We start from the raw sequence: 25,007 nt of genomic DNA, 5'->3' as shown, positions 1-25,007 counted from the left end.
CAACCCTAAAGAACACAATTATCACATGTACTCACTCACAGGTGGTTTTTAAACATAAAACCCATCTATAAACCACAATCCCAAAGAACTTAGACAACAATGTGGTCACTAAGAGAGACTTACATAGAACTAATCTACATGGGATGTGGGGAAAAAAAAGACAAGATCTCCTGAGTAAATTGGGAGCATAGGGACCTTGGGGGATGAATGAAAGGAGAGGGGAGAGGCAAAAAGAGGAGCAGAGAAAAATGTAGAGCTCAATAAAAATTAAAAAAAAACAGAACACGTCAGTCATCAGAACTCAGTTTTTATGTCCTAGTATCCTAAATTATGGCTCTTTAATAATTACCTCTTGAAACAATCTACAAAGCATGAAAGTTACAGTAGATAATCCTTTTTACTTAATAAATACAATTATTGTTTAAGAATATTATATGCTTCAATCATATTGCTCTTTATTTCTTATTTTCTAACTAAAATTAATTCATACTGCCTTAATTAGAATTTTCTAGGAAATTAAGCATAATTGTGAAAGCATGTACAATGTAGTACCATTCTACTACCATAATTTTGTTCAATATATGTGGTTTTTAGAACACACTCAGTAAAGTCCACTGAACTCTACGTTTGAGAAATATGTGACTTGGGGTGATAAAAACAGACATAAATCATTTTTAACACAGCTTAATTTACTAGATAGACCAAAGACCACAAACTCTTTCTAAACCACAGACATTCATTACTTACTAATAATAGTCTTACTTGGATACCTGAGGCTCCAAGAGATCTAGCAAATTTGCTCAAAGTAGAGAGAAAATTGAAGTCCTGTTATCTATCTTATTTATCATTTGTTTATTGCTTTAAACTGTGTGTTATCCCACCATCCATTAGTGTCTTATAGCTCTGTACATTTCTTAGGTCTACCTGCCATCTCTTTGCTTGACCTAACACATTGCTTCTCCTCCTTACAAATGTAAAGACAACAGTTTGCTGCAACCCAGTTGAAATACAGATTTTTTTCTTTCTTCCAAGTGAGCTCCTAAAAAGAATGTGGTCATTTCAGCCCAATTCCTATGGATGAGGACAATGTGGAAGTGTGAGTTGGTAGGTTCCTACCCATGATGATTATTTATTTAGCAGCAATAATTCTTACTAAATCCACTTTTAGGGTGTCATGATGGCATATCAGAATTTCTGGTGTGTATGTCTCCCACACAAAATCTCAGTTGGGCTGAATGAGATAGAAAGTCCCCAATAATAGATTATCATTCATTGGATGATTGACCTTTGTTTTTAGTGACCATTGATTAAATCCAAATTATAAGTACTAATGGAAAAACTATTCATCTTGTTGAGTTTTCAATTAATTATCTGGTATGGAAGGTTTTTCTGTCTATGTGTTGCTTTCATTGGTTAATTAATATAGAACTGCTTAGAGCCTAAGGCATGGAAGAACAGAACTAGGCAGGGAAAGCTAGGCTTGTATGCTGGGAGAAAGAAGGGCAGAATCAGAGAGAAGCCATGGAGCCACTGGAGACAGATACTGGGACAGATACCTGGTAAGCCACAGCTACATGGTGATATACTGATTAATAGAAATGGGTTAAATTAATATAATGTTTGTCCAATAAGAAGCTAGAGCTAATGGTCCAAGCAGTGATTAAATTAATACAGTTTCTTTGTGAGTATTTTGGGTCCAAGCTAGCCAGGTGGCCAGGAACCAACAAGTGGTCTCCTTACTACATTTACCCAAGCTCTTATATGCCTGATTCCAATAGTTCTTGTTACCTTCAAACCATTACAATATTTAAAAAGACAAAAAAACAAAAACAATCTTTTTATGGTGTTCATTTTTTAAAAATGGCAGAAGGTAAGGTTTTTGTTTTTTGTTTGCTTTGTGAGCTATTTGCACCTTTTATTGTTTTCAAAATGCAGAAGTATATAAACACTTACACATTCCCTAAATTTTTCTGAACATCAGACTAATTTTTGAAAAACTCCAAAAATTGGCGCTGAATATCTCAACTTTAAACATTTTATTTCTATACTATGCAAAAAAAATCTTTTTATTTTTCAATTAGATGTTTGTCAACATCACATTCTTGTTATCAAAGGGTTAAAATATTAAGTTCAGCATGAACTAAAGGGGCACGTGTGGTTTATAGAATGTGGTTTTAGAGACTATATCATGAATACTACCCATGAGTTTAGACAGTTCAAGTGGCAGATGTCTACCACATGCCTACTGACTAAGGACTCTGGGGACAAGATCAAGCCCTCTGTTTTATAAAGAGCCTCTGTTCCATGTGTTGGATACATTGCTAATGTATGCTGGCCTTAACAGCCATTGACATTAAAACTCTTTTCATGCAGGTATTCTTAACATAGCCAAGGGAATAATGGATTGCAATCTTTCCTAATTAGTGTACAGAAAGAAATTAATGTCAGTGATTTAGCATAATCAACTCCACGTGGTATTCTTTCCAGCCATAGAATATATCCCTGACTTCTCAACTTGGAGGAATTTTTTGACTTTCCTATGTTGTGCTTACTAATGACATTCTAATTTGACATGGATGCCATTTTCCCCATGTTTTGCATATGACATAACATGTTTATCCTATTGGGAAATGTTGAACTCTGCTTCATTGACTGATCTGTAAACTCAATGGGATATTTTTATAGTTTGATTTTCCATTGATTAAAATTTACAGATTCCCTCTCAGCAGCTCATACAAAGTACAAAACCCTAAAACACTGAACCAGGTCACTGAGAGAGTTATTTTTAGTAAACAGTGGTCATTGTTCAGAGATGACTTATGGGAGACACTATCACTATTTTTTTTTCTGACAGAAAGTTCCAGCATATCATTCATAAATGTTAGACTCTTGACCTAGAAATCCAAAAGATGGAGTTAGTCTGTACTTTTGGTAACAATCAGCTGGATCATCAGTCACAAAAATTCATTTATACTCTCTATCAATAGGGTATATTCTTCTTAAAATCAATACGCCACAAAGCCTTGTGGTAATAGATGAGGTATATCTATATAGGTAAGATTAGTTTGATTTTAAGGTTAAAAGTGAATTCTGAATATACATATGTTTGGTAGTTTAAAGAAAAAAATACTAGCGGATATAGCTAAAATCACATGATAATTTGTTTAATAATTTGTACACTGTTCAACATTATACATAGTTCTGCTGTAGATGACAAGCATAAACCCTAGTATATTCATGGGGTCTCTATAAGTAGTAAATTCAGTTCTTCTGGCTACAAATGATAGTTAGCTGTGTCAATTCAACAATGTTCTGAGCATTGACATGCTATCCATTTTCAGTGCTGTTGCTAACTAGGTGTTGTCATTTCACCCTCCAAGTGCTGGGACAGACATTCCTTACATTTTTCCCCTGTCGAAAACATAACTGATCAAGGCAGCTTTGAGTACTCATGTTCTAGAATTCATATTGGGATGAGGGGATTCTTGCATCCTCTCTTGCCATTGTGGATTAAAGGTAGAAATCAACGACAACAGAAAGTGCTGTCAATCATACAAATCTAAGTAACTGAACAGAATCAAGGAGATTAAAACCTTCCTTAGAACAGAATGAAAGCGATAACACAACACACCCAAACCTAGGTGACACAAGGCAGAAATAAGAGTCAAGTGCATAGTGCTAAGCACCTCTATAAAAAAAAAACTTGAGGGATCTTTTCGATACAGCAACATACTTGAAAGCTCTATGGAAACAAGAAGATTTAATATCCAAAAATAGGTAGTAAGTAATAATTAAAGTCACCTTAATTAAATGAAATATAAACAAACAAGAGAATCAATAAAATGAAGAGTTGGTTCTTTGAAAAGTAATCAACGAAACTGGGAAGCCTTTAGCCAAATAAACAATGAGAGGGTCCATATTAATAAAGTAGAGCTAAGAGGGAAACCAATACAGCAGACATTGAAAAAATTAAAAGAATAATAAGGATATACTTTAAAAAATCCAGTTCCACATAACTGAAATATATAAAAGAGATAGATTTTTTTGATAACTACTACCCACCTAATTAAAATCAAGTTAAAAATAAACATTTTAAATAGCCTCATAATTTCTGCTTATGAAGGGGCAGTAGTTAGAAATTTCCCAGCAAATAAAAGCCTGAGGACAGATGGATTGAGCACAGAGTTCTACCAAATCTTCAACAAAAATTGACACAAACACTCCTTGCATTATTCTCCAGAGTATAAATTGAAGGAACATTGTCTGTGTCTTTTACATAACGATTATGGACCTTGATACCAAACCCACAAAGATCCAATAAAAATTATAGAACAACATACTTTATAAACACAGATGCAAAACTGTCAATTAAATACTTGAAAATCACATTAAAAAGTTATCCACCATGATCAAGTTGGCTCCATGCCAGAGATAAAAGGATGGTCAACATATATAAATGAGTAAATGTAGTCTAACACATAAACTGACCAAAAAATGCCATATAATCATATCCCTAGAGGCAGAAAAGGCATTGGACAAAATATAGTAACTCTTCAAGATCAAATCCTCGCAAGTTAGGGTACAGAAGAGACCAATATGAACATAATAAAGGAAATTACAGCGAGCTCACAGAGAGTATTATTCTTAATAGAAAGAAACTCAAAACATTTCCTGTTGAGCAAGACAAGGATGTCCAGTCACTCATTAAATACAGTACTTGACATTTTTGCTATATCAAGACAACTTAAAAAGATCTAAATGATACAAAAAGGGAAAAAAAGTCAAAATATATTTATTTGTACAAAATATGATTTTATACATAAAATACCTTAAAAATTTCATCAAAAAACTGCAGTTGATAATCATTGTAAGCAAAGCAGTGGGATACAGAACTAACACACAATGCTCTCTAGCCTTCTATATGCAAGTGACAATCATACTGGGAAAGAAATCAAGGAGATGGCACCTTTCACGGTAGCCTCAAAAATATACTGATACAGCTCTTTCCAAGCAAGCGAAAGGTTGGTGTAATGAAAACCTTAAGGTATTAAAGAGGTGGAAGAAGATACCAAAAAGAGGGAAGGACCTACCACATACTTGGGTTGGTAGGATCAATAATGCAATGTTGAGCATTCAAACAAAACCAATTTACACATTCAATGAAATGCTCATCAAAATTCCAGAATAATTCACCGAAATTGATAAAACAAACCTAAGTCAGTATAGCAGCACAAAAATCGCCAGCTTTCTGAAGTCATAATGTGGAAAGTTAGGAACATATGAAGTAAAGATTTAAATAATATAATAAATTAATTAAATGAGAGTGATAAAAATTTGAGGCAAGTTAAGGGGTCCTTTAAGGTGCTAAGCATCAGTTACTAGGGTACACTAATAGCAGTTTCCTAAGTACAGTGAAGTCCAGAGAGGACGTGGTTTGGATGAAAGGTGGTAACACGAAACATAATTTGTGTTGGACATTTAATGCTGTTTCCAGCAAAAGATAAAGACTTAAGATGAAGATTCAGGAAGCATTGTTATAATTATGATGTCTTAAAGTATGAGATTAAACAATGTTCTCAAAGGAATTTATAGTCAAAGGCTTTAGGAGATGTTATGCAGAGGTGGTGCTTAAAATGCCACATATGTTGGTGTTGTTCGATAGCAGCCTCACAAAGCAAAGGAACCGTAATTTAACTTCTTCAGCAATTCAGCCAAAAGGCAACCATATAAGTTAAAATACACTGCACAACTTGCCTTCCTCTCCATATATAGACAGTGGATGGCCACTCCAGTCAGCTTTGTTTCATAGCTGTAGTTACTCCAGGCACTGGTATCTGGTGATCGGCACAAAGGCATTCTGTCGACAGTTTGGGTCATTTCAATCTATCATCTTAGCACAGGTCACGCTTGACCAAAAACAATTAAACAAAAACATTTTCACTTCTCTTTATCATAGATGGTTTATGTTTCTTAAAGGTAGAACATTCTGATTTGCCACATTGTCTTGAAAGCTGAAAGTGCTCTTAGAACCCTTTCTGTAATTAAAAGCATGAAGATGATTTTGCCGATGGTGTGACATTATCTTTAATAGAGAGGCTGTACACTTGCATCTTTTGAATTGTTGTCAAGAGCTGTATTTTTAGAGAGAAATATTACATAATGTAGGGAAAGAACGAAAATGATACTACATAATACATGGGTAACTGAAGCAGTTCATGGGTTTGAGCAAAGGTAAAGGAAATTCGTAAGCTACAAAGTAAAAGAGAAGCTGGCACCTTGAGGACAGTCACTACCAAAAGGCTTGAATTAGGTTCCAAAGGATGAAAATTAACTTCTGGATTAATAGATGGGCTATAAAGAGACCAATATGTCAGTAGTTAGATGGCTGTGAGAATGGGAGACAGTGCAGGCTCTCCACTTCTCTATGTATAAAAGATATTCATTTCCTTGAAACCTCATGGTCCAAGTCTGAAATGGCAGGATGGATTGATATAACAGCATCCTGGAACAATGGCTACTAAATGAAAAATTATCCCCCTGCTTTTTTTAATTCCTAGATTTAAGGGCAGCTTACACTTAAGGAGAAAAAAAAATCTTCCCTCTTTATGTTTTGCTTAAAACATGTTATGACTTTGCATTGTGGCAACATACATATAGAGAAGTTACTGATACCTCAAGTATAATCTACTCACCAGTGTTAACAATATCACCTTATCACCGGGCTCTTATTTATTAATCAGTGGGAAATAACAGATAGTCAAATAGACTGATCTTCTTGACTCATTGTCTCTGTCATTCTACTTTTTAGCCTTTAAGATATTCAGAGCTTGTTCTTGACTTAGGATGTCCAAGCAGGCTCCTTTCATCATTCTCTGATGAACTGGGCTTCAGGTCCCTCCCCTCATGATTTCTCTCTGAATCTCCTTAGTCTACACTTCTCTATAGGTATGAGGTGTCTTCCAAAATCTTATAATTCATTGGACATGAGATAACCTGTGCTAGGATGTATTTGCTGCAACCACCACATTTCTTCTAAGTATTCTTAGCTGACTAATCAAGGGAATATATTTATGTTCATCTGGTTCTAAATATCTATCTATACACATCTTCATATATGACCACGTGCCTCTGAATGAAGTTAAGCATAAGCTTTCACTGACATCTCCAAACCTAATTTGTCAGCACTGAGATGATTCTAGCCTTTTCTCACATGTGAATTTCTCCCTCACTGATGAGAAACGTGGCTCTAACAATCCTATCAATTTATTTAATAGTCACATTATACAAGACTGGCAGTTTGTATTGCTGTACTTTCTCAACAAGCTTCTCTGGACCTTGTTGTACACATCAAAGCGGAATGGAGGATCATGTTCCGTGAAAAAACAACTGCTCAATCTGCTTATATTCATGTTGTTTTTCTTTTTATAGGACAAGATAATTGCTTTTGAATTTGGATGGACATTTAATACACTTTTTTTTGAATAGTCAAAAAATATTGAAATTAGATGGCAGTTTGTAGTAACTTTGAGACATCAATAATAAAGAACAAGGAGGCAGCAGTCGGGACAATCACAAAAATATTTCATGTAATTCAAATGTTGTTTAATATTAAGTGATCAATTCCCCCCTTTGAGTGCAATTAGGTGATTGCATAACTGCACAGTCTTGGTGCATTGATAAAACTGTATTTAATTCAATAGAAAATGTAAAAACACGAACTAAAAATTGCCTCACCGAAGAAGTAACTTAGATTAGCCTCAGGATTTAGCTAACTGTGACCTACATAAGTTACCTTGGGGAGTAAAACGGAGCAGAGGTGGTTTAGATTAGAGATATCTAATGGAAACACAAAGGGGGCACACTACAATTAGGAGAAGCTAAGCTCTATTGACTTTTGCTTTCATATCTCTGCTGTTTGCTTTGTTGTTGATGATGATGTTTTCTGCAGTTTCCCCGTTCTCTCTTAGCCTCTCTGATCTGCAGAGCTGAAAGGAGTAGGTTGCTATGTACTTCCCATCTATATCTTAAACGAAGGTCTTTTCCGTGTGACAAATTCTTAGCTAGAGATTTTGCTTGACCTTGCATTTAATCAACCAGACTACAGGAAACCGGTTACATTGACGATGCAAAACACTGCCCATGATGATCACTGTAGGATTCATGAGAAAGAAATGGTGTGTGAGATGGGAACGGATCTCCCAGGGTATTTATTACAATGTCTACTGACGCAGAGAAAATAAACTCTCCTCATTCATAACATGCAACTCTGCATATATGTGGTTGAATTCTACCTGCTGATGTTAGAAAACCTACGGTGTGAGTCACTTCCTGTAATTTTATACAATGTCTTTTATATAATACCTCTAACATTGCATTACTTAAGAAAACTATCTTAAAGAAGTTTTGGGCTCATGAAACAGCAAACAGAAGGAATAGAGATCTTTCATATTCTGTTTTATTTCCACATGCACTGCCTGCCCTCTTACCAATATCCCACATCAGACTCATGCTTCTTCTACAAGGATGAAGCAATATCAACCCATCTTTATTACCTTCAAGGTCTTGGTGCTATACATCCTCTTGGTAGATGTACAGGGAAACATGTTCACCCCAATAATCTGAAAATATTCTGAGACCCTAATGCACGATGTTTCACGTGTTCATGAGTTTCCCCTTTAATCCTGGCAACACTAGGTCTTTTCACTGTCTCCACAGTTTGCTTATCAGAAATGCTAGTAACTTGAATGCCGGTGTATATGACCTTTATGCTACCTTTTGTTTACTAATATGCTTAGGATATTAGTAATTAGGATTCCCTCATGTAGTGCAATGGCTGTTTAACTCATTTCAACAGTGCGTAAAAGACATGTCCATTCATTCATGAATTTATTCTTCCTCTGTGACCACCGGTATCACCCTTCCATAGGAACTTAGTCATAGCTCCCAGTCATGTATCTGGGAATAGGAACAGCCCTTCTTAATGTCTTACTGCCAAGTAAACTTCTCCCAGTGAGGTTTTGTTTGTTTGTTTGTTAATCATCCTGTAACTGGCCCCAGAGATAATCATCTAGGAATTTCTCTGCTTCTCAGAGCTTGTATTTTCCATTCTGGAACATTTCCTGGTAGTGAGATTCCTCTAATTCCTCAGAGATACAGAGCCCAGCTCGTTTCGGGGACTATCTGAAAAGAATAAAGGCCGGCATGAGACACAGCACAACTCCTCTGCAAATACACCTTCAAATTACTTTTCTCACTTGAGGCGATCTTTCATAATTACATCCCTCAAGAGAGAGAAGAATTAGCCTGGCTGGTTTATGAGTCAAACTATGTGCTTCAGAAGTTAATGAAATATGAAGAGTACCTATGATTTTCTACAAAATGCTTTTAAAAAGTACCTTTTATTGTCCCTTCAAAAGATAATGGAAACTTATCATCGTATCTCCCACTTGACTCAAAAACAAAACAGAACAAAAAAACAAATGCAATGCCTGAAAGTCATGTAACATATCCTTATATGCTCCAAAAGCAGCCATACTTTTCAGCACCTTTTCTTTCTTTGTTTCCAGTTACCGAGAACATGAGATGACAGATTTGCAAGCAAACAACAAAGCCTTAGATATTACCACATAAACATGACTTCCTGATGTTAGACAAAGCAGGGAACCATCCACTCACAAAAAGCACTTGGATTCTAAGTTGTTTAACGGAGGACGATTCTCTTGTCATGACATTCTTATTAATTGGGTTCAGTTAGTGTCAAGCTCATTGAGAAATCCATAATTCATCCTCAAGGTGAAGGCTACCCCACAATGGCAAACCCTTGAGATGATCGTTAATATTTGACACCTTCTAACCAAAACTTCCAAAAGCTAATACTAACAAGATTGGGGGTGATATACAATATCTTTTATGAAACCAAAAGTTAAATTTTTGCATAACTGCACATGGGACATTATCACATCCATTGTTAAGTGTGAACACATGAATCATAAGGTTGAATGGTTATCATTACAGCAAAAGCATAAGATCTTCCTTTAATCCCAGCACTCGGGAGGCAGAGGCAGGCAGATCTCTGTGAGTTCGAGACCAGCCTGGTCTACAGAGCTAGTTCCAGGACAGGCTCCAAAGCCACAGCGAAATCCTGTATCGAAAAACCAAAAAAAAAAAAAAAAAAAAAAGCAAAAGCTTTTTCCTGGAGGGTCACTGTGATAATAACATCAAGGACCCAAGCATAGGAATGTTACTAAAAGTATGGTCATTATTCTTGGCTAATATTACTGACTAATCATATTTTATGCAACATTTTTCATGAAAGCCATGCTAAGTATAGTAATAGAAAAATCAATTCAGTAACTGTCAGTAACTGTATGTATAGGGATTCTGTTGAACACCACAAAAATAGAAAGATGCGTGCGTTATCAGTAGGGAAATATTTTAGGCATATATAAGTATGTTATGTAACTCTTACTGCACTCAAATTTTTTAATTTGCATATATTCACTTGCCAGAAGCAGGTATTTTATGCATAACCACAGATGGAAATGCTATTCTGGATTTCTTCCTTTATTTTTCCATCATTAAGCTTTAATTGGAATAGATTGGTTCCTACCCACAGGCTCTCACAATGACAAGATGAAAATCCAGTTTGAAGATCAAGGCCTCACTGCATATTGGGAGAGCATCATAGATGATGGGAAATATTTAACATACACTGTTTAAATTTCAATAGGATATACATGAAGAATTTGAGTATTTAAAAAGAAAAATCCCAATCAAAAGCACGGCAAAGATGAAGTGTTTCCTATCCACTTATACTATTCTGGAGTTCCCATTATGAAAAACCATGGAGTTAAGAACCACTTTTCTGAAACAATTTAATAGAGTTCCTTTGACTGTAACTATGTTTGGAAACATTTCTATTAAAAAATTAGTAAATATTTATTAGCATGCTGTTTTCTATTCTAAATAAATTAAATACATATAAAGTATTTAGATAATTAGTTTAAACAAACTAAATACATACAAATTATTTAAATAAACCTAGTGAATTGAACTGGGATTAAGAACGACAATATTATTTTAAAAGACAATTTGGAGGCAAGCAAGTGAAGCAGAAACACTTCTGGTCTTTGGCTTCTGGTTTTGCACAGCTACGTCAGGGAATTTTCCGGAGTGGTCCGAATTCTGGTCTCTGTTCCACCGCCCTGAGTCATCCTCACATACATTTTCTTCACTCTGTCATTCAGATGCTAAATTCTGTATTTTTCCAAGCTTCTCAAGATGTTAAAATAAGACCCTGTATTCTGAGGACTTTCAAACTGCATTTTAAAAAATCGTTTTCAGAGACTTGGGCCGGAATATGAGCAGGTGTGGAAAAAAAAAAAACTCTAATTGATGGCAAGAAGATAGTTGAAATAGCACCTACACCTTGGTGATGCCATTTCCCTCTGTTGATCTTTTTCTTTTTTCTTTTTTTCTCCCTTCCCTCCTTCCTTCCTTCCTTCCTTCCTTCCTTCCTTCCTTCCTTCCTTTCTTCCTTCCTTCCTTCCTTTCTTTTTTCTCTCTGGCAGAGATTACCTGAGAACTAAAAAGCTAAATGTCATTTTCCTCTTTTTCTGGAGAAGTAGACCTTAATGCGGGAAGGCATGAAAGAATGAAAGAGCCCCATGCATGTGAGATCACTACTCTGTTCCTTGATACTTGGGCAGTTTCTGATTGACTAGCTCTTGAGGCAGTGGCCTTCCTTGGCTCAACTTGTTAAACAGAGGCTCAGCACCAAGCTAAATGGAAAGCTCTGGCCACACCCCCAGGAGAAGGGAAATAGGGCATGAGCAATTTAGCAACAACTCAGCCCCGGAGCCTGAACCTGCACATCAGATGCTCAGCATCTGCAGCGTGTGTCACACTGACATCACATACCTGGCAAAGGTGCCGTGTTTCATCCACCAAACTGGAAACACATGGGAAACCTGGCTCCAGGGCCCACTGCCTCTTTCCTTTCCCCTCAAGAATTACCCTGTAGCTCAAGATCTCCTAAAGAGCTCCAACACTTTTTTTTCTCTTGTGGAAATTGACGACTTGGGCTGAGACACCACCCACAATTTTGAGTTTCCCAATTCAGTAAATCTTTCCCTGTGAGCTCTGTGACTCAGGGTTTCTCATGACATACCGTGGACACCAGGCCTGAGAAGCAAGGGCAAAGCAGGGAGTATGGCTATGTGATCTCTACCAAGCTCTCCAATGCTCTCCTGCCTGCCTACTGTCAGAAAGCAATGGAAATGTCCAGTTCTATACACTTCTCAAAATATTAGTTCTATAATAAAGAAGTGCCTTCCTTGCCAAAATAGCTTTAGCAACCATCTCTAATTGCTTCCCAAGCTTGAGTTTTTCAACATTGACATTATTAAAGGAACCCATTAGCATCAAGAGTATGGAAGTCCTTGAGTACCAGCCTCAGTACTCCCACAAGGTCCAGCTAAGATTCTTTACGCTAGAAGAAAACCTGCCTACTTGGATCTGAGGGTAAATGGAATAAATCAACTCACATATGCTACCTCTACATCTCTTTATGCCTTAGAAAGATGAATCAGCGAGAAGAAGGAAAAGGGACGATCTCCATGAGGTTTTTAGTTTTTACAGACGTGGTTAAAAAATTTCATAGGCCAAACAATGATATCACATGCATTTTAGAATCACAAAGATGTCAGGTAGAACCTGAGAAAGCAGCATTCCAGAAGAGGTGACACCACCCAGGAAAGAGCCAGCATCCAAGGGGAAATACCTGACATTCCAAACCATTAGATTAAGTTACTAACCATCCCTGAACCTGGACTTCACCTACACCCATACCTGTTTGTCTGGTAAGGTCTTGCTATCCTCTTCCTTTGTGTTCTGTTAGCAAAGGTAATTTTGAAGGATAAATTGTGTAAATTAATTATGTAAAAATGTCAAAGGTGTGAATGTTATCGCTCTGAGGCCTCACGGTGTGGGGGATTGGTAAGGTCATTCTGTTGCCTATGCAACAGTTACAATGCTGAGGTATTTGGGGAATGAATCCCATTGTGAAGGAAAGAATCATGGCTTCACAAGGATTTTACAGATTTGACAGTGACCATCCAAAAGACAAGTGTTCCCGCAGCTTGCTGAACAGGTTGCTCCATGTTTATGTGTACATATACACTTCCCGTGAATTAGTCTATAGATCTGTCAGCTGTACATTTACTGTATAGTCTTATGGGCCCCAACACAAGTGTATTCTCTCTCTCTCTCTCTCTCTCTCTCTCTCTCTCTCTCTCTCTCTCCCTCCCTCCCTCCTTCCTTCCCTCCCTCTCCTTCTTTCCCTCCTCCCACTCTCCCATCACTCTCTTTTCATCCCTCCCTTCCTCTCCCCTCTCTCAGTTGCATCTATAATTTATGGTGTGTGTGTTTGGTCAGACGAAAGCTGGAGTCAATTTTCTCCTTCTTTCATCTCAGTTCCAAGGACTGGACTCAGATCATTAGACACGATGACAACTGTCCCTAACTAACTGAGCCATACTGTCCACACTCAAGTATATATTTTAATTCTAATGATTTTAGCCCAAAACTTAGAGATGTTTGGAGACTATGGTGGTTTTAAAGAAAATGGCTCCCAAAGGGAGTGGCACTTTTAGGAACCGTAGCCTTCTTGGAGTAGGTGTGGTCATATTGGAGGAAATATATCACTGTGGGAAGTCTACTTTGAGGTCTCATATATGCTAAAGACATGCCCAGTAAAACAGACCACTTCCTGTTGTCTTGTGATCAAGATGTAGCCAGCACCACATCTGCCTGCACATACAGAATGTTTGAGTAGGTACTGGTCCACACTGGGGTCTCAACTAGAGCATTGGCACATAATTTTATTTTTAAACACTGCCATCAATTGATTGCAATACAATTATTTTAATGAGAGAAACATTTCAAGCACCCATTTCATGTATCTTTTGGTCCTTAGGTTATGACCTTAAGCCTTATTCCTTATTTCTTAAGCTTATTTTTTTTTCCTCCAAACCTAAGAGTCCTCTTAAGGTTCGCTCGCCCTGAGAATTATGATGAGGTTCTAATTACATTCACCTTTGCCCAGTTTATGCTGGAGGGTTCATCTGAATTTCTGAATATCAGGTTTGGTTAAAATAATGAGAACCATTGAGGTGGGGTGGGGGATGAATACAGGTTTGCAGAATCTGATGTTCCCATCAGTTCTTTCGCTATAACTCATGAGGTCAGCATGCGATGCTGCATATTTTTGAGTGCCTGGTTTCTGAAATAGAGGCATCTGGAGCTGCTTTAAAATCAGTTCCATAGGCCTTGGGGGAGGGGGTCCAGAGCACAGTTTGATAGAAAAATGGGAACGATAATGCATCAGAGTGATGAGTGATATGTGAGCCATTGTCTCCGTGTTATTTTGGCAGAATCATGTTGCTTTATTCTAAAAGCTGGTAATTAGAATTCATTTTTTCAAACATCTATGTGACATTCTTATCTGAGTGCATAAAGCTATAAAAAATTCTTAATTTCTCATCAATCGTTTACCTAAATTTATCCTCATGATAAAACATCTTCTGAGAATAAAACTAATTTTAAACATGAACCAAACTAATGTCACAATCTGTGGCCTAAAATGACCGACAATAAAATGTGGCATTATGATATCAATCCATGCATTTAATTTTGCCAAGAAATCCATTTTTTCCTAATGCTGGTAATCAGTTTGACCTCTTTCTCATTACCTACCATCTTGCTGCTCTTCCTTGCCTCCGACTACCTTAGTCTCAGATTCTTGCCTTTTTTTTTATAAATCACAGTAATAACAATAGTAATAATAATTCACGAGCCTTTGCCAAGTATTTATAAAGTATGTCGTTCCTTCAGTCAGGAATGAATTGGCACATTCTGTCTCGTTAAGTGTTTTGGATAATCTTTAATCATTTTTCTACTGTTCAGCAAATGAATTACTCACTCAATTCTGACAAGCAATGTTAGCTTTCAGATAGTACTCTACGGCTGGGGAACTGGGCTCACAGATGCACAGTACTGGCATTATGGGAACCAAGGTACTAAGTAGCAATGCCAGGAATCCGCTGAGGTAAGTTGACTCTTCCTTTTTTCCCAGTGACAGCCACCAATCTGGAAGACTCTCTTGGAAATGTGCAAGCCAAAGGAGTTAAAATGTTAAATTAAAATATTCATTTAAAATTTCACATCCGAACAAAATGCACAACTCTGTCTTTTAAAGGTTTTTTTATGCACCAATAAGATTGTGTTTAATTGTAGCTTTGAAATTCTTGACATTGCTGGTTTTACTAAGTATTTAGAGTGCTAAAATAATTTTTCACCACATAATTATATTACATTGTACAAGACAAACATTTTAAAGAGTTATTAGTTTTTAAATGTATTATAATTTCTTTTTCAAAATGAGTAACACTCTCGGTTATATAACGATCTGAGTGCTGAGGTAAATATCAGATGTCTAAAGTACAGTGATTTTCAAACCTGCATGGATGTTTGAATATGCACAGGTAGCTAAATTTTTTATACAGGTGTTAAGTGATATTTGGCTTTATAATGATAGAAAATAATTATCAAAGCTTTTCAGTGCATGCAAGCAATAGTGGAAATGTGTTCAAAGAGTTAAATGACAGTGCATTTGAGTTTTACAACCTTGAGGTTCTTTAATGTTGATAACCAACCTCCATGCATCTACATAAAATGAAGAGAAAAATGAAACTATGAATCTTAGCATCTCTAAATTAACGAAAAGAAATATTTTTTACTTGCCGTAATAAAGATAGTATCATGCCTGAAAACGTGATGCACGAAAAGAAAAAAAAGGTACCTTTATCCTTACCTCTGTCTCGACTCTCCATCCCTCCTTTTCTTCCTCTCTCTATGTCTCTCCTCTCCCTCACTTCCTTCTCTTTGCAAACTACCCATTGTGAGGCAATACTGTTCATGCAGGTGCCCTGGTTTGGGCACAGTACATCAGAGAGAGAAGCGTGCTCACTATCGCCTTTTCCATTCCTCTTTAACAACACAGTATTCAGGCCTTGCACATAATCATTTAATTAGAAGTGAAATTGATTAAATACTGTTTTGTGTTGGCCTATGATCAAGGGTTGCATTTATTATAAAGTATTTAGTTTTGTTTCTTGTTTCAAACTGCAGCTGGGAAATCTTGTGAATGTTATTAGTTATTAGAGGATGACTGGGTACCGGCTCATGAAAATTAGTTCAAGATTTACAATACCACCAGGAGAGATGTGACAGTCTCCCTCTTGTGATGCTTTCTCCCTTCAGACATCTTCCCATGAAAACACTGTTTGCTATGGGTAAGAACCAATGATGAACAGTAGATTGTGAGAAATATGTTTTATATAATTTCACTTAATGTTGGGATTAGGGGGGTTTGTTCACGATCCAAGAAATCTGGAAAAACTTGATAAAAGGAGACCAATGACAAAGGCAACTGTACATGCTCTTCAGAGTGAAACCTTGGTTTCAGTGTGTCTCTATAGCATTGAGGTAACTGGGTAGGCCCCCTCGCAGAAGATGCCAGAGCTCCAGCGAGAAGGGCTTCCTGAAGAGGGGCTCCGTGAGAAATTAAGGCGCAGTAGCAATCTCCGAGGCAAGGCTTGCAGAACTTTGGGCTGTGAGTCATTCGCAACCTTTTGCAAAATTCAACGTGGCACAAGTACGGAGTTATTATGATGTTCCATATGCGATCCCAATTTGTCATCTTCCCTTGACATATCTTTTATTGAGGGGTACAAGAAGAAACCCCACATTGGCTGAGGAAAATTCTACTTGCTTCCCACACGGAGATTTAAAAATATATTTCTGGAGTTTGGCATTTACAGGAAAATGTTTCACTTTAGTACTTCTGAAATAAGATTGCTTTTTATACCCGCAGAGTGGAAGAATCTATAACCTGAACCATCGCCACTAGGGGGCCAGTGGAGCTCAGCTATCTGGGTAAACAGTAGAAACAGGATGGGAAAGGAATAAACCTTGGGATTTGCTTTGCATCTATGCATTTATCAGTATTGACTGGGTTATTACTTAAGATGATATTTATCATTTTTGTTATCATTTTTTTTCTTATTGTAATGTCAGAAAGTCCTTTTGTTGTTTTCAACCCCTACATCAGGACAAATTTAGAATCTTATTCTATAAAGATACAGTAATTGCATTACAAAAATATTCCATTGTAAGTCTCATTATATTCCTGTATAGTTATATAAATTATTTCACAATAATGGTCATTTTGTGATGGAACTTGATGTGTGAAACTGAACAAGAAAAAATATAAAAATATTCTCAAGGTAACAATGAGTACAGAAAGGAATCATATTATTTACTGTTTTTCTTTCAATGTGTTTAGTTGATAGAATTACATCACTTCTTCGCCACTTTTCCTTTCTCCTGCCTCACCTAGCTACCCCGCTCTTGAAGCCCCCACATCCTCCCCTTCTCAAGCTGACCTCTTTTTCCTTGATTATTATTGCTACACACACACACACACACACACACACACACACACCTACATACCTGTATGTGTATTCACAGATACATATATAAAACAACTTACTGATACAGTCTTTGCTGGTGGTATCTATATGGTTTCAAGGCTGATCATTCTGTGTTGCACAGCAGTAAGGGGGCTTATCCCTAGGAGAAATCATTATTATCCTTCTAGTAGTTATTATTTTTCCTTGTCTGAGACTGAGGGGACCCCCCTCCATGTTAATGTACCCACTGATATTACCATTGTTCCAGTTTCGTTTATGTAGCCATTTCTAGAAGAAGCTACTTCATAGAAGACCCCTTCATGTTCTGACTCAGAGTCTTTCTAAACCTTTTCTAAGTTCTCTGAGCCATTGAATCAGAAGCTTTGCTGTAGAAGTACATCCACGGAGGCTTGGCTTCTGAGATCTGTCGATCTCTAAGTTTTCTTCTGTTGTGGTTTTCTGTGATCGTGTCCACTTGCTGTGGAGAAAGGCTTCTTTGACGAAGGGTGGTATCTGTGGGCATGAGGTTGACTTAGATTGGAGTTATGACAATCTACCTTTTTTTTTCCCTAGGGTCTATACTAAAGACTCAAAAGCCTCACTCGCCCTGGGAAGCTGGCTCAGTTTCTAGTGACGGGAATGATTTCCCTCCTACGGAGAGGGCGTTAAGTCCAATTATTCTGCTGTTGGCCCCACCAACGTGTGAGTGCCACTTATTGCCCCTTTATGGATATCTCGCTGTGCTGCAGTTTTTGTAGTTCACAGACAGAGCTATTTAATTTCTGTAACTTGCACAGTATTTTCTAGAACTATAGAAGCTAGGCTGCAGATAAATGACTTTCAGGTCAGGTTAAGCTCAAGTCAGTGGACCTCCATCCTAAGTGAGTAGGGTCTGGAAATAGGGGCCAAGGCTCAATGCTGAGAAGCAATGAAGGGCTTCATAAATAATGGATATTGTTTTGGTAGTCACTTGGGTTACCCTAAGCAATCATTTGAAAGAAGGTTTCTCCTGCTTGGTAATGGGGTTTTTATTAGTTACAATTCTTGCACAGAGCACCCACAGTCCAAGTGTTTTCTCTTAAGGTATGTATGTTTGTGTACATACACTTATATGTATTGCGTATTGTAATTGGACTTTTGTCAAACTTTCTTTGGGACCATCAGCCCCTAAATAACAACATGAATACTTATTATTAATTATAAAAGCTTGTCCTTTAGTTTAGGCTTGTTTTTAACTAGTTCTTTTTTAAAAAATATTTATTTATTTATTATTTATACAACATTCTGTCTGTGTGTATGCCTGCAGGCCAGAAGAGGGCACCAGACCTCATTACAGATGGTTGTGAGCCATCATGTGGTTGCTGGGAATTGAACTCAGGACCTTTGGAAGAGCAGGCAGTGCTCTTAACCTCTGAGCCATCTCTCCAGCCCCTTTAACTAGTTCTTATAACTTAAATTAGCCTCTATCAATCGACATTCTGCCATGTGGCCCAGTTACCTCTCCTCAGCACGACACACCTGGTTTGCTGAGTCTGCTAGTGAAATCCATGCATCCAGCTTTCTCCTCCTCTTCCTCTCTTTCCCCAGAAACCCTGCCTATCCTCTCCTGCCTCCTTATGACCATTCAGCTCTTTTTTAAACTAATCAGAAGGCGCCTTGGCAAAGATGTGTCTTCACAGTGTATACAAAGATTATCCCACAACAGTGTATAGTTTTAGGTAAATATAAAATGACATGATTCCTTGAGTCTTTATCAACTAACGTTGGTGTTATTTGTCCTTCACCTGTTGACACTCTATTTTCATTTGTATTGGACTTCTGGCTCCATTCCAGTTGGAGGTCCCTTCCTCTTAAGGAATCTCATTATTTTCCTTGTTGGAAGAGACTAACCTCCATGGGATAGCCTTCTAGAGGAGAATACCTTATAATATGAACAGGCAAATCAGTTAAACTTTACGACACAGGCAGCAGAGTAGTCCCTAGCAAACCTTACTGAAAATCATTGAGTGTGATGGTACAGCCTTGTAATCTCAGTTCTCAAAATGTAGAGGCCGGAGGATCAATAATTTAAGACCACTGTCTACTATTGTGTTCCAGACCAGCCTTGTGTATAAGGCCTTTTCTAAAAACCCTAGACTCCAATCAGAAAAAGTAGTATTGTGCTATTTCTAACTTCAGATTTTTACCTTTAATTCTTAAGACTATAGTGTTTCTCTTTTTTTTCCATTTTTTTTTTAGATTTGGTTTTTCTGTGTAACCCTGGCTGTCCTGGAGCTCACTTTGTAGATCAGGCTGGCCTCAAACTCATAGAGATCCACCTGCCTCCACCTCCTGAGTGCTAGGGTTGAAAGAGTGCATAACCATGCCCATCTGGTCTTTTTCTTTTTATAAACTGACTTTTATTAATAACAATGCAAAGGAAAAAAGAAATAATTGATTTTTTATCCAATATAAGCTAATTAATTAATCATTTTTAATAGCTAGGGGGAATTAAGGCATTTTTAATGTAATAAATATGCCATAGATGATCCCATTATTTTACAGGATGATGTCTCTTCCCCATAAAGTTCTAGAGGTATCTAATTATGGTGTGAAAGAAACAATAAAATTACATTTCTTCTAATAGTACATTTTGCCAATAACACTAGGGTCTGTGCATGCACTTGCGTGTGCACACGTGTGTGTGTGTGTGTGTGTGTGTGCTGTATACACTGATACACATGCATCTGAACCGGAGACTGTTGGATGTCCTGCTCTCTTGTTCTCCGTATTTCTCCCTTGTGACATGGTCTCTTACAGGACTGGAAACTCGCTATTTCAGCAGGGTTGACTCTCCAGTGAACTCTCAAGAGAAAAATATAGAACTCAATAAAAATCAATTTTAAAAAAGATCCTTCTATCATCATCTGTTAATGCTGTGGTTACAGGCACGTGCAGCCATACTTAGCTGTCTCAGCTCTTCATTTGCAAAGCCAAAGCTGTTACCTCTAAAGCTAGAGAAAATGAGCATTCCTTGTCTTTAAACCTGGAGAGAACCTTTGTCTCCAGTTGATGGCATACTAAGTCAAAAGTGTCGATCGCAACTGTGTTTCCTACTGACAATTCACATTACTTATTTGTTTGATAAAACTCTTTTCTGATAATGAGCAGCCTGACTCTGTGCTCTGCCATTGTTGGATCACTTACATTGAGCCAGGAGCTTGGCTATGTATTCTACCTGCTCATTTCTTTCTATAAAAAATAATATGCAAAAATGTTTGTAGCATTTCCTTTACACCTTAGGAAAGAAAGGCAGAGAAACAGTATACATAGCACACCTATTAAAAGCACATCTTTTGTAATTCAAGAGCATGCTCAATTACATTTTCTACATACTGTGTTGTTTCATAAAAATCTACTAATTCAGAATTCATTATTGAACTGCTATTTTCCAGTAAATAGCTTATGGAGGAACTTTTAACATGGATAACTTTTGCATTTAGACTATATTGAAGCATTATTTTTATCACTGTTCTATGGGAAGCCATAAAAATTGTGGATTTCTTTATTTTTACTTTTTATTTTGAAGTCATACATAGCAATTGTGCAAAATTTTAATACATGAATATAATGTGTAATTTCAGAAATTTTCCATTTTTGTTTAGACATTTAAAAAATTCTTCTTTGCTACCATATTAAAATAATCATTAGTTGTTGACAACCATAGTTACTTTACAGGGACATAGAATATTAGATTTTCCTCTTATCTCACCATATTATCAATATTCACCATCTTATCAATATTCTAATTTTAATTAATAAATGACAACCAATATACATATGGATTATAATGTGATGATTTTGTATGTTTATAAGAAGGAATTATCAAATATGATTAATTTAAAATGTCTTTCTTTTTATGTTGTTGTAATTTAGTGGTGTGAGTGTGTGAAACCCTAGGTTTAATCCCCAATACTGCTACTGCTGATAATAATAACAACAATTATTATTATGCAAAAATATAAGAATTATTGGATGCAAAAACCTAATTATTATTGAATCATGGAGACGTCTACTGAGAGTTTAGAGGTGTTGGACTTACGATAGTATTGTAGTACCTACCCAAAACCCTATAACCAGACTATGTGGAATTATGATAGCTGTGGCTTGGATATGTATGGCTCCCATAGATTCATGTGTGTGGATGACTGGTCCATAGAGAGTGGCATAATAAGAGGCAACGTCTTGCTGGGACATGTGATGACTTGTTGGAGGTGTGTCACTGAGGGAGGGCTTTGAAGGTTTCAGGAACTTTGAAGGTCTAGTGTCTCGGTTTTTTTCTGAAGCCTGCAGATGAAGATGTAGGACTCTCGGTTCCTTCTCCAGCACCATTTCTGCCTGTGTACTTCCATGTTTCCTGCCATGAATATATAGGACTAAACCTCTGAACCCCAATTAAATGTTTTTCTTTATAAAAATTTCCATGGTCATGTTGTCTTTTCACGGTAATAGAAACCCTAACTAAGATTACTTTCAAGAATATTTCTTGTTGTTCATACCACAAATTCTTTGTCTTTAGCAATTGTGACCTACTTTCCTACACCTTTAAACACTCAAAATCTTTAACCAAAAATCAAGTATTTTTTTTCTCTGCTTACTTTTTTCTCAAACTTATCATGGTAATTCTGCACGAGAACAGTTCATAATGCATATATTTGTACATGAGGTGTCTAATACTAAAATGGCCTTTACCAAACAAACTGCAACATCACCTTCAAGCTTGGGATATCTACAAAGTCTTATGGCAAAGACAAAATTTATACCTACAACCACGTATCACACTCACACATACACAGAGAGAGAGAGAGAAAAAAATTGAAATGATAAAAATTACAATAAAAAATAACTTCTGGAAGAGATCTATCTCTACCTATAAACTATCTATTTATGTCTATTATCTATCACCTATTTACTTATCTATCATCTATCTAACCTATCAGTTGCCATCAATCTGTATCTCTTTCTTGCTAGGAGTTCCAAGTCATAACTCATCCTATTGATGCACTCAACAAAATCTATCTAATGTCCATTACTAAATTTAGAAGAAGTGTCACTCAAACTTAGAAATTGTGTGAGTAAGCAGACATTGTAAATAACATCAAAAATTTTTAGCAGGTCCACATGTAGACAAAAACCCCATTTGGAGACTGAATATGAAAAAGGTGCTCACCTAGCCAGGAAGGTTTGCAAATCAATGTCTAAAAAATAAGTAGGAAAGTCATTTTGTGTAGCTAACTTTACAGAAGTTGCTGCAGTTAAAGTACCATGGTGAGTGTTCATGGGTGAGAATAAAGGATTTTGATGAGCGACAGAAACAACTGTGATAAAAACAACTTTAGTCCCTCTGTGGAGTTGGTTTCAGCTGGTGCTGGCCCAATTTCTTCACACCAACATCTAATAAATACTTCTTTCCTGCCTCTCCCCTCCAGCCAAGAGTTAGCTCACATCCTTCTGGTGTATCTTTTTCTGGAGTATTCTTCAGAGGGTTAAGTATCTCATGAATATTTCCTGTGAATTGCACGCTTGCCTAAGCACCACTTTTTGAATAAAATTAGATGTGAGTGCTTTGCATTACATTAGTGTGAGGTTTATGGCATTTAGGGGTGGTGTACATACACACACACAAAAACATACATACAAATCATACCGGACAAAGTAACATTACTGTAAAATGATATGCTTACTGACAGGTGCGTAGGAGGTGTGACCAGAAGTTGTAATCAGTAAAGAAGAAACATATGCACAGATAGAGAAGATTTGATGCAACCTCTGCTGTTCTCATCCTCCTCTTTCCTCAATATGTCATGCAATGATTTCTTGCCAAGGTTGTATTAGACATATTCATAAGTCTTCCCCAGGCAATGTTTTCCTGAAATGTTTTTTTTTCTTTTCAAAACCCAAAAAGATTTATGTCTCTTTTAGGACATTAGTGTCAAACTGCAGAGGCTTTCTCTCAAAAGAAAAAAGGGATTCTGAAGGCAGCTTCCATTTCTTCTTGTTTTATAACATTCCTTTTTTTCAGCTTTTCTTTTTCTTTTTTATCTTGTTTTTATTGAGCTATACATTTATCTCTGCTCCCTTCCCCACCTCTCTCCTTCCCTTGTTCATGGTCTCCGTGCTCCCAATTTACTCAGGAGATCTTGTCTTTTTCTACTTCCCATGTATATTGAATCCATGTATGTCTCTCTAAGAGTCTTCATTGTTGTCTAGGTTCTCTGAGATTGTGATTTGGGGGCTGGTTTTCTTCGCTTTATGTTTAAAAACCACATATGAGTGAGTACATATGATATTTGTCTTTCTGGATCTGGGTTACCTCACTCAATATGATGTTTTCTAGATCAATCCATTTGCTTGCAAATTTCAAGATGCCATTATTTTGTTCTGCTGTGTAGTACTCCATTGTGTAAATGTAGCACATTTATCAGATCCATACTTTGGTCGAAAGGAATTTAGGTTATTTTCAGATTCTGGGTATGACAAACAATGCTGATATGAACATAGTTGAACACATGTCCTTGTTAGGTGATTGAGCATCCAAAAGTGGTTGTTTCCTAATTTTCTGAGAAATTCCCATATTTATATCCAAAGGGGATGTACCAATTTGCACTTATGCCAGCAATGCAGGAGTGTTCCCTTTACCCCACATCCTCTCCAGCAAGAGTTGTCATCAGTGTTATTGATTTTGGCCATTCTTACAATTGTAAGATGGAATCTCAGAGTTGTTTGGATTTGCATTTCTCTGAAGGCAAAGGGTGTTGAGCATTTCCTTAAGTGTCTTTCAACCATATTAGATTCATCTATTGAGAGTTCTCTATTTAGGTCTGTACTCTCTTTTTTTATTGCATTATTTGTTCTTTTGATGACCAATTTCTTGAGCTTTTTGTATATTTGGAGATCAGCCTTCTGTCTGATGTGGGGTTGTTGAAGATCTTTTCCCATTCTGTAGGCTGCAATTTTGTCTTGTTGACATATCCTTTGTTTTACAGAAGCCTTTCAGTTTCAGGAGGTCCCATTTATTAATTGTTTCTCTCAGTGTCTGTGCTGCTGGGGTCGGTCTCCTTGCCAATGCATTCAAGTGTACTTCCCACTTTCTCTTCTGTGAGGTTCAGTGTGGTTGGCTTTATTTGGATGTCTTTGATCTCTTTGGACTTGAGTTTTGTGCATGGTGATAGATATGGGTCTGTTTTAATTCTTCTACATGTTGGTATCCAATTATGCCAGCATCATTTGTTAAATATGCTTTATTTTTTACATTTTATATTTTTTGCTTCTTCATTAAAATCAAGTGTTTGTAGGTGTGTGGATTAATATCTGGGTCTTTGATTCAGTTCCATTGTTCCTCCTGTCTGTTTTTATGCCAATACTTGGCTGTTTTCACTACTGTAGTTCTGCAGTAGAGTTTGAAGTCAGGAATTGTGATGCCTCCAAAAGTTCCTT

The 25,007-nt window shown here is 36.9% G+C and overlaps 1 long non-coding RNA gene across 1 annotated transcript in view; it reads right to left on the bottom strand.

The window, feature by feature from the left end:
• LOC142838584 (uncharacterized) overlaps positions 1 to 25,007 on the bottom strand; it is a 188,160-nt gene that overhangs the window by 32,548 nt on the left and 130,605 nt on the right. The gene's annotated exons all lie outside the window — the stretch shown is intronic.

This window comes from Microtus pennsylvanicus, chromosome 20, assembly GCF_037038515.1.
Source record: "Microtus pennsylvanicus isolate mMicPen1 chromosome 20, mMicPen1.hap1, whole genome shotgun sequence".
Lineage (NCBI taxonomy): Eukaryota > Metazoa > Chordata > Mammalia > Rodentia > Cricetidae > Microtus > Microtus pennsylvanicus.
Note: the sequence above shows the minus strand (reverse complement) of the source record. Positions and strands in the feature narration are given on the sequence as shown.